Source organism: Salvelinus fontinalis, chromosome 31, assembly GCF_029448725.1.
Source record: "Salvelinus fontinalis isolate EN_2023a chromosome 31, ASM2944872v1, whole genome shotgun sequence".
NCBI lineage: Eukaryota > Metazoa > Chordata > Actinopteri > Salmoniformes > Salmonidae > Salvelinus > Salvelinus fontinalis.
This window is the reverse complement of record NC_074695.1, coordinates 26,870,153-26,878,194: the sequence shown is the minus strand read 5'-3', so window position 1 is coordinate 26,878,194 and position 8,042 is coordinate 26,870,153. Positions and strand designations below refer to the sequence as shown.

Genomic DNA, 8,042 nt, shown 5'->3' with positions numbered 1-8,042 from the left:
ATAGGTCTACTGTAGAATATGGCTGACTAGGAAGGGTGTGTGTGTGTGTGTGTGTGAACATTACAGAGAGCTCATATGATATTTGAGTAGCTGTGCAATGTCAGTGATTAAATATGAAGTATATATCAATGAATATTACAAGTGTTGTAGATCACAGCATTAACATTAAATGATATATATTGTTGTCTACATACTCCTCTTTCCTCTTCAGTGTGCCTGCAAAGATTTCTTCCCCTTTCAGTTTCTTTGTGAAGCAAACCTCTTCATTTGAAACATCAAACTATCCCTGAACACAATTAAGGTGGTTAACAAGGCGAACAGGGGCCTCCCGAGGGGCGCAGCAGTCTAAGGCACTGCATCGCAGTGTTTGAAGCGTCACTACAGACCCGGGTTTGATCCCAGGCTCTGTCACTGCTGGCTGTGACCGGGAGACCCATGAGGCGATTGGCCCAGCGTCATTCGGGTAAGGGGAGGATTTGGCCGCCCAGGATTTCCTTGTCCCATCGCGCTCTAGCCGGACCCTGCAAGCTGACTACGGTTGCCAGCTGGACGGTGTTTCCTCCGACACATTGGTGCGGCTGACTTCCGGGTTAAGCGAGCAGTGTGTGAAGAAGCAGTGCTGCTTGGCAGGGTCGTGTTTCCAAGGATGCATGGCTCTTAGAAGGTAACAGATTATTTTATTACAATGGTTAAAATGGATTTTCATTGTGTTCCATGGTGTTATTCGCCCCCTAGTGGAGATTTCTGGTACTTAGACTGTACACAAACAGAAAGTAGAGAATTGTTCCGCACGCATAGAAGCAGCTAAAAACAACGCTACGGTGCAGTTCTTTCAGTGTAGATATTTCTTGTCACGCTTCAGCCTCGGAAAATATTTGTTTGTAAGTTTGATTCAAGCATTTAGCTAGTGATGATAATCTTGTTATTGATGGAGTTGTTTACATATCAATGTTGGTTGGTTGCATTTACTCACACAAATTGCAATGCCTTTCATGTATGCCGTCAGCTGTATTACTTTGCTCGTGCGTCATGCAAACCAATTGTAAAATATACAATACTGTAGTTTTGTTACTGTTTCTAGTGTAATATGCTTTGTTATTCTACAGAGATGGTTGTACATTATTAGAGTAATTAAAGGAGTTAGCCAATTACCATATGAGTAACAATTAGCTATATGGTTTGGCATCATGCCAGATGCATGGTACCTTAGCATGTGCTTTGTATTCATGCAACTTCAAATGTATAATGTACAGCTACAGTATGTCAGTGTGAATTGAATACTAATGTATATTCTTTTCTGTATTTTGCAGTTTCACAACATAAACGTTTTCAATATAGTTAGTCAAGAAAAGTCACGCCTTGGGAGTTTTATTGAAGACTTAGTTGTTAGCTATCTGTCTAGTTTTGCTTGGGAACGCAACTCAAGGGCAGAATAGTGAAAAAACATCATCATGGCAGGCTCAAGCACAGGAATAACCACACATGCTGGATATGTTTCTACGTTCATCAGCCAACAAAGACTCTTATCCTAGGGAAGACCAGCAGTCTACGATGCAACAATCAGAGCCAGGTGTTCAACAGAGAGAGATGGAGGAGCCTCTTCAGCACATTGGTTAGCTATCTAACCTAGTTTTGCATGGGAACGCAACTCAAGGGCAGAATAATGACCACATTTCCCAAAGATTACAATGGCCTAGAGACCAATGTCCTATAGACTGGAGGTGCTTTAAAACCATTCCTCTTTCCACTCCAGCCTCTTCTGAAGTGAAGGACAATGCCCTTCAATTGGAAATACTGCATGCTATTGATTTTCCTTAGCTGTTTTCATATAGTCTCTTTCACCCACGATACAATATTTGGGTAGAAAGCTATTGTAGAAAATTGTACTTTTTTTTACACTGTAAGACTGTTTCGAAACTGCTTCCTCTGCTTCTGATGTACTAAAAACAGTAATCTCTTTTCATAGTAACAGGATTGGTTGAACCTGCTCTACTGTACCATAAGTGGCATAAACACTCACAAATAAAGACGGCCAGTATTCACAAATAGGGATATTTTCTACTTTTAATTGCATTGAAACTGAACCTAAACTATTCTGAAACACATTTCACATACATAACAAAATATGAACTAAATTAAGTAAAGTATAGTGGGGGAGAAAGGGGGAGAATGAGGGAGTTGATTAGCTAGAAGTAAACAATGCATAATTATGTAATCACCAATTGTGAATGAAGAGCAGGGCGGGCCATATTATATTGCATTGATCTATTCTAATTATCTCAAAATGGTATGTAGGCCTACCCTATATCAGTCCACCGAATCCAAGCAGTCTCATCAGTCTACTTTAAAATATATATTTATTTTACCCGGTAGTTGACTGAGAACACATTCTCATTTACAGCAACAACCTGGGGAATAGTTACAGGGGAGAGAGGATGAATAAGCCAATTGGAATCTGGGGATGATTAGGTGGCCATGATGGTATGAGGGCCAGATTGGGAATTTAGCCAGGACACCGGGGTTAATATCCCTACTCTTATGATAAGTGCCATGGGATCTTTAGTGACCACAGAGAGTCAGGACACCCATTTAACATCCCATCTGAAAGATGGCATAGGGCAATATCCACAAACACTGCCCTGGGGCATTGGGATCTTTTTTTAGACCAGAGGAAAGAGTGTCCCCTACTGGCCCTCCAACACCACTTCCAGCAGCAGCAGCAACTCTTATCCAGGGACTGACCAGGACCAACCCTGCTTAGCTTCAGTGGCATGCCAGCAGTGGGATGCAGCGTGGTATGCTGCTTGAGTATAGGTGTACTCTGGCCTAGTTGGAGTACACAATGAGAGCGTGCGTAATTTACAATGACAAGAAGACCAAGACAAATGGATGCTACAAAATCGGAAGGAAAATGACTCAGATGGTGGGGAAGAATGAATGGCATCTCTGAGTATACTTCTGATTCTGAGACTAAGCCTGAACCTCCATCTCCGATGCCTAAGCGCAAAAAAGACAGAGCGGTGTGCACTGAGCAGGTGCCCCTGCTAACACCAAATGAAATGGTGAGCGGGAGAGAGGAAGGGACAGCACAGTTTGGATAGAATAAGCTGCTGACTGTTACAATGCTATGGGCCTGTTCTCTGATCGCTGAGAGAGCAGGGCCTACATCTCAAGCAAAAAACAAAAAACACCAGCTATCGTTGTTTATTTGACATGGACATGCTGCAACTAATGCCATTGCATGAAGAAACACCATGTAAGCACGAGCTGACAATAATAAAATATATATTTTACTGCTATCATATCAACACTTACAGTATATTCATTATAATGCCATTAATCCTTTTATGCAAATTTTTACAATTTATCAAGCACTCTTGGCGCTTCTAAAGTTGTTTATGCTACTGATTATTTCATAATTTGACTGCATGTCTTGCTGTCAATGTTCCAGGTGAATGGAATAAAGCGGAGTCAGGCGCAGGACACAGGTATGAGTAAAGCCACGATATTTACTCAATATCAACAATAATCCAACAAGGATAAACATAAACAATCCAGAACACGTACACGGAACCACTTGACAAAAACAATAACGCACAAAACAAAAGGGGAAGCCAGAGGGTTAAATAAGGAACATGATTATGGAATGGAAACCAGGTGTGTACAATGAAGACAAAACAAAACGAAAATGAAACACGGATCGGTGGTGACTAGAAAGCCGGTGACATCGACCGCCGAATGCCGCCCGAACAAGGAGAGGGACCAACTTCGGAGGAAGTCGTGACACTTGCTGACCATGCATCTTGGTGGTTGGGGTATTTTTTTTTATTTTGGCAGTATTTAAAAAACATTTACACATTCCGTTTCATAGTGGTAATAAAGGCACTCCACGAATAAAAATTATTTAACTCTTGAATATAGGTGTTTTTAGTGTTTTTTTGTTTTTACATACTGTATAGCTTACAGTAACATAAACTAATGAAAATGCTGTTGTGTAAAAAATTCTAATGTTACTTAAGACCTTCATAAACAGAATCAAATAATTATTTTTGCGATAGCATATATGAAATGTATTAATTACACAGTTACAATGTTGCAGTCAGAATGACTGCTCATTAGCTTGAAGGGGGGGTCGAGGTCCCTCGAGGTCCAGCAGTTTTAGTTAACCCAATCAGTCCTGAGACCCCAGCAAAAAACGGCTTTCACTTTCATTTATCTGCAAGTCCATCCCTTATATTTAGCCTCACAATGAAATGTATGGTGGAAAATTAGAAGATGATGTTTTAATACTGTTTACGCATCGAATAAGGTTTCTCAGTACTGTCTCATCTGTGTCTGTGGGACTGAGTTGGGCCTCTGGGGCTTGGCGCTGGCAATTGATTTATGATGGCTTGGTGATAAAACCTACAGCCTGCATTCCATTGAATGATTAGTGTCTGTGAAAGACTGGCCTGTCTGCCAGGGCCAGGTGAACCCTCAGTCCAGTTTCTCTCCCACATACAGATGAACACTGGACTTCAAGAATTGTGATGAGAACCCAGTGTTCCATGTTGCATTAGTATCTGTGTGTTAAGGAATGCGAAACTGAGAAAATAACCATGTATTAACAAGCAGTTAATGACCTAGAGACAGAAACCTGGCGCAATGTAAATCTTGCTGTCTGTTGCTTGATGGCACAATGTACCTTTGTATAATTCTACACATTTGTTTGTTGTTTGTCATGAACATTCAGGAGGATATACTTTGCTATTGTCACGCCCTGACCTTAGAGATCCCTATTATTCTCTATGTTTGGTTAGGTCAGGGTGCGACTCGGGTGGGAAAGTCTATGTTTTCTATTTCTGTGTTTTGGCCGGGTGTGGTTCCCAATCAGAGGCAGCTGTCTATCGTTGTCTCTGATCGGGGATCATATATAAGTTGTCGTTTTCGTGTCTGTACCTGACAGAACTGTGCACTTTCGTTTTCACTTTGGTTAATTTGTTTGAGTGTTTTTGAAAATAAAAATGATGAACACTTTCCACGCTGCGCTTTGGTCCACTCCTTTCGACGAGAGCCGTAACAGCTATAAAGACCTGTACCCAAATCTGCTCGGTGGGCTCTCAGCGATCACTTACAGGGGGTCGTTGACCAGCTCCATTATTGTCATACTTAATAATAAAGTTTGATTGTTTTGAAGAAATCTAAAAGTCTCTCTCCTTTGAATCAGAAATATTCCATAACAAATGTTTTACCATTGTCAGGATAACCAGGCAACAAGTAGAACACACTTTGACAAACAGTTGCATCCATGAGTTTTATTGACAAATGTCAATATAAAAATAAGGCCCACCAAAGCAAAAACCTTATGAATGAGATAAGTACTGAAATTGTTTGCACAGTGGAAAATCAATAACCAACTAGCAACTATGTGAGCTTATCTCCTGGACACTATGTCCTGGGATTTCCATGATCTTCTATATAGAAGGGCCCCTTACCTTCTAACGACTCTTGTGTAGCTTGTGAGCGACATAGAACAAAACATGTTACATGTGGGTGTTAGTAAAAGTAGATAACTAGTTTGCAGCTCAAAGAGAAGGACACCAGGTACATATCATCATGAGGGGGATATCTCTATCTGTATCAGTAATGGATGGGACTCTTCCTGATTCATCAGGAATTCCTGCTTTTCTGGACATTATCCTCCATTAAATTCTAATTGAAACTGACCAATCCTCTAACCAAAACCCTGCTTTTCTATGTTTTCCTGATCACATAATTGACATGTATCTGTAGCCTAAGGCACAATGCCCTTTTATTTCTGATAATGGCTTTAGTCTTTTTTTCTACTTGTATTATTTTTTACAAACGACTGACATACTCTGAACTCCTAAGTAGTGGAGAGACTCCCTTTGAGAATGGCTAACAGAGAAAAGGTTATTTCTAGTTTGAATTGGATTTTGAAATCAATTCAAATACTACAGTGGGGCAAAAAAGTATTTAGTCAGCCACCAATTGTGCAAGTTCTCCCACTTAAAAAGATGAGAGAGGCCTGTAATTTTCATCATAGGTACACTTCAACTATGACAGACAAAATCAGAAAAAAAAATCCAGAAGATCACATTGTAGGATTTTTTATGAATTTATTTGCAAATTATGGTGGAAAATAAGTATTTGGTCAATAACAAAAGTTTATCTCAATACTTTGTTATATACCCTTTGTTGGCAATGACAGAGGTCAAACGTTTTCTGTAAGTCTTCACAATGTTTTCACACACTGTTGCTGGTATTTTGGCCCATTCCTCCATGCAGATCTCCTCTAGAGCAGTGATGTTTTGGGGCTGTTGCTGGGCAACACGGACTTTCAGGTCTCCAACCTGACTCCGCCACACTCCCGTGTGCCCCCCCCAAATGTTTTTGGGGCTGCCTCTCGGGCTTCCTTGCCAGCCGTGCTCCCTCGTACAGCTGGTTCCCTTCTCCTGCTGCCTCCTCTCTCCTGGCTGCCTCCATCTGTTCCCATGGGAGGCGATCCCTTCCAGCCAGGATCTCCTCCCATGTGTAGGATCCCTTCCCGTCCAGAATGTCCTCCCATGTCCATTCCTCCTTTTTTCCATGCTGCTTGGTCCATTGGTGGTGGGTAGTTCTGTAACGGCTGTTGGAAGGAGAGGACCAAGATGCAGCGTGGTACGTGTTCATATTTATTTAACTTCTCTGCGCTACGGATCCCTTTTACGGGATCATTTTCCTAAACAACCGCTGAATTGCAGGGCGCAAAATATTACAAAAAATATTTATAATCATGCAATCACAAGTGAAATATACCAAAACCTTCAAATTAATTGAAAATGAAATACAGAATTATCTAATTTACATAAGTATTCCCACCCGAGTCAATACATGTTACAATCACCTTTGCAGCGATTACAGCTGTGAGACTTTCGGTTTGTCTCTAAGAGCGTTGTACACCTAGATTGTACATTATTTTCAAAATTCTTCAAGCTCTGTCAAATTGGTGGTTTATCATTACTAGACATCCATTTTCATGTCTTGCCATAGATTTTTAAGCAGATTTAAGACAAAACTGTAACTTGGCCACTCAGGAACATTCACTGTCTTCTTCATAAGCAACTCCAGTGTGTTTTGGCCTTGTGTTTTAGGCTATTGAAAGGTGAATTAGCTCTATTTCGTTTCTTTTTTTATCCTGAAAAACTCCCCAGCATATAAGATTACCCATAACATGATGCAGCCACCAATATGCCTGAAAATATGGAGAGTGGTACTCAGTAATATGTTTAGGGAAAATCCAATACAACACAACACTTTCTATTCAGGACAAAAAGTGAATTATTTTGCCATATTTTTTGCAGTATTACTTTAGTGCCTTGTTGCAAACAGGATGCATGTTTTGGAATATTTTTATTCTGTACAAATGTCCCTTTCACTCTGTCAATTAGGTTAGTATTGTGGAGTAACTCGAATGTTGTTGATCCATCCTCAGTTTTCTCCTATTACAGCCATTAAACTCTGTAACTGTTTTAAAGTCATCGTTGGTCTCATGGTAAAATCCCTGAGCGGTTTCCTTTCTCTTTGGCAACTGAGCTAGGAAGGACACCTGTATCTTTGTAGTGACTGCTTGTATTGATACACCATCCAAAGTGTAATTAATATCTTCACCATACTCAAAGGGATATACAAGTATATGTATATATACATTTTTTACCCATCTACCAATAAACGCCCTTCTTTATGAGGCATTGGAAAACCTCCCTGGTCTTTGATTGAATCTGTATTTGAAATTCACAGCTGTTAAAGGAATTTTATTGTTAAAGGAATTTTATTCCTATGTTTATCAACCAATTCAATTAAAACACTCTGCCCATAAATAAGAATTTGTAAGATAATTATCAGCCAAATGGACAGAAACCAGTATTAAAATCAATCAATCAATAGCGTTTATTCTCGAGAGTACTGAATCATAGTACAATTTACATCAGGTTATATAATAAAGATGATGTCATAGGTTTTAATGTCCATCCTCCTCTAGAATACAATGGCAATACAGTTCA

The 8,042-nt window shown here is 40.1% G+C and overlaps 1 long non-coding RNA gene across 1 annotated transcript; it reads left to right on the top strand.

Annotated features, from left to right (window-relative positions):
• Nucleotides 1–711: 711 nt before the first annotated feature.
• Nucleotides 712–5,018, top strand: LOC129829957 (uncharacterized). Its single transcript, XR_008755482.1, has 2 exons — nucleotides 712–881; nucleotides 1,311–5,018. It is a non-coding gene; the product is annotated as an uncharacterized LOC129829957 (long non-coding RNA).
• The last annotated feature ends 3,024 nt before the right edge of the window (nucleotides 5,019–8,042 follow it).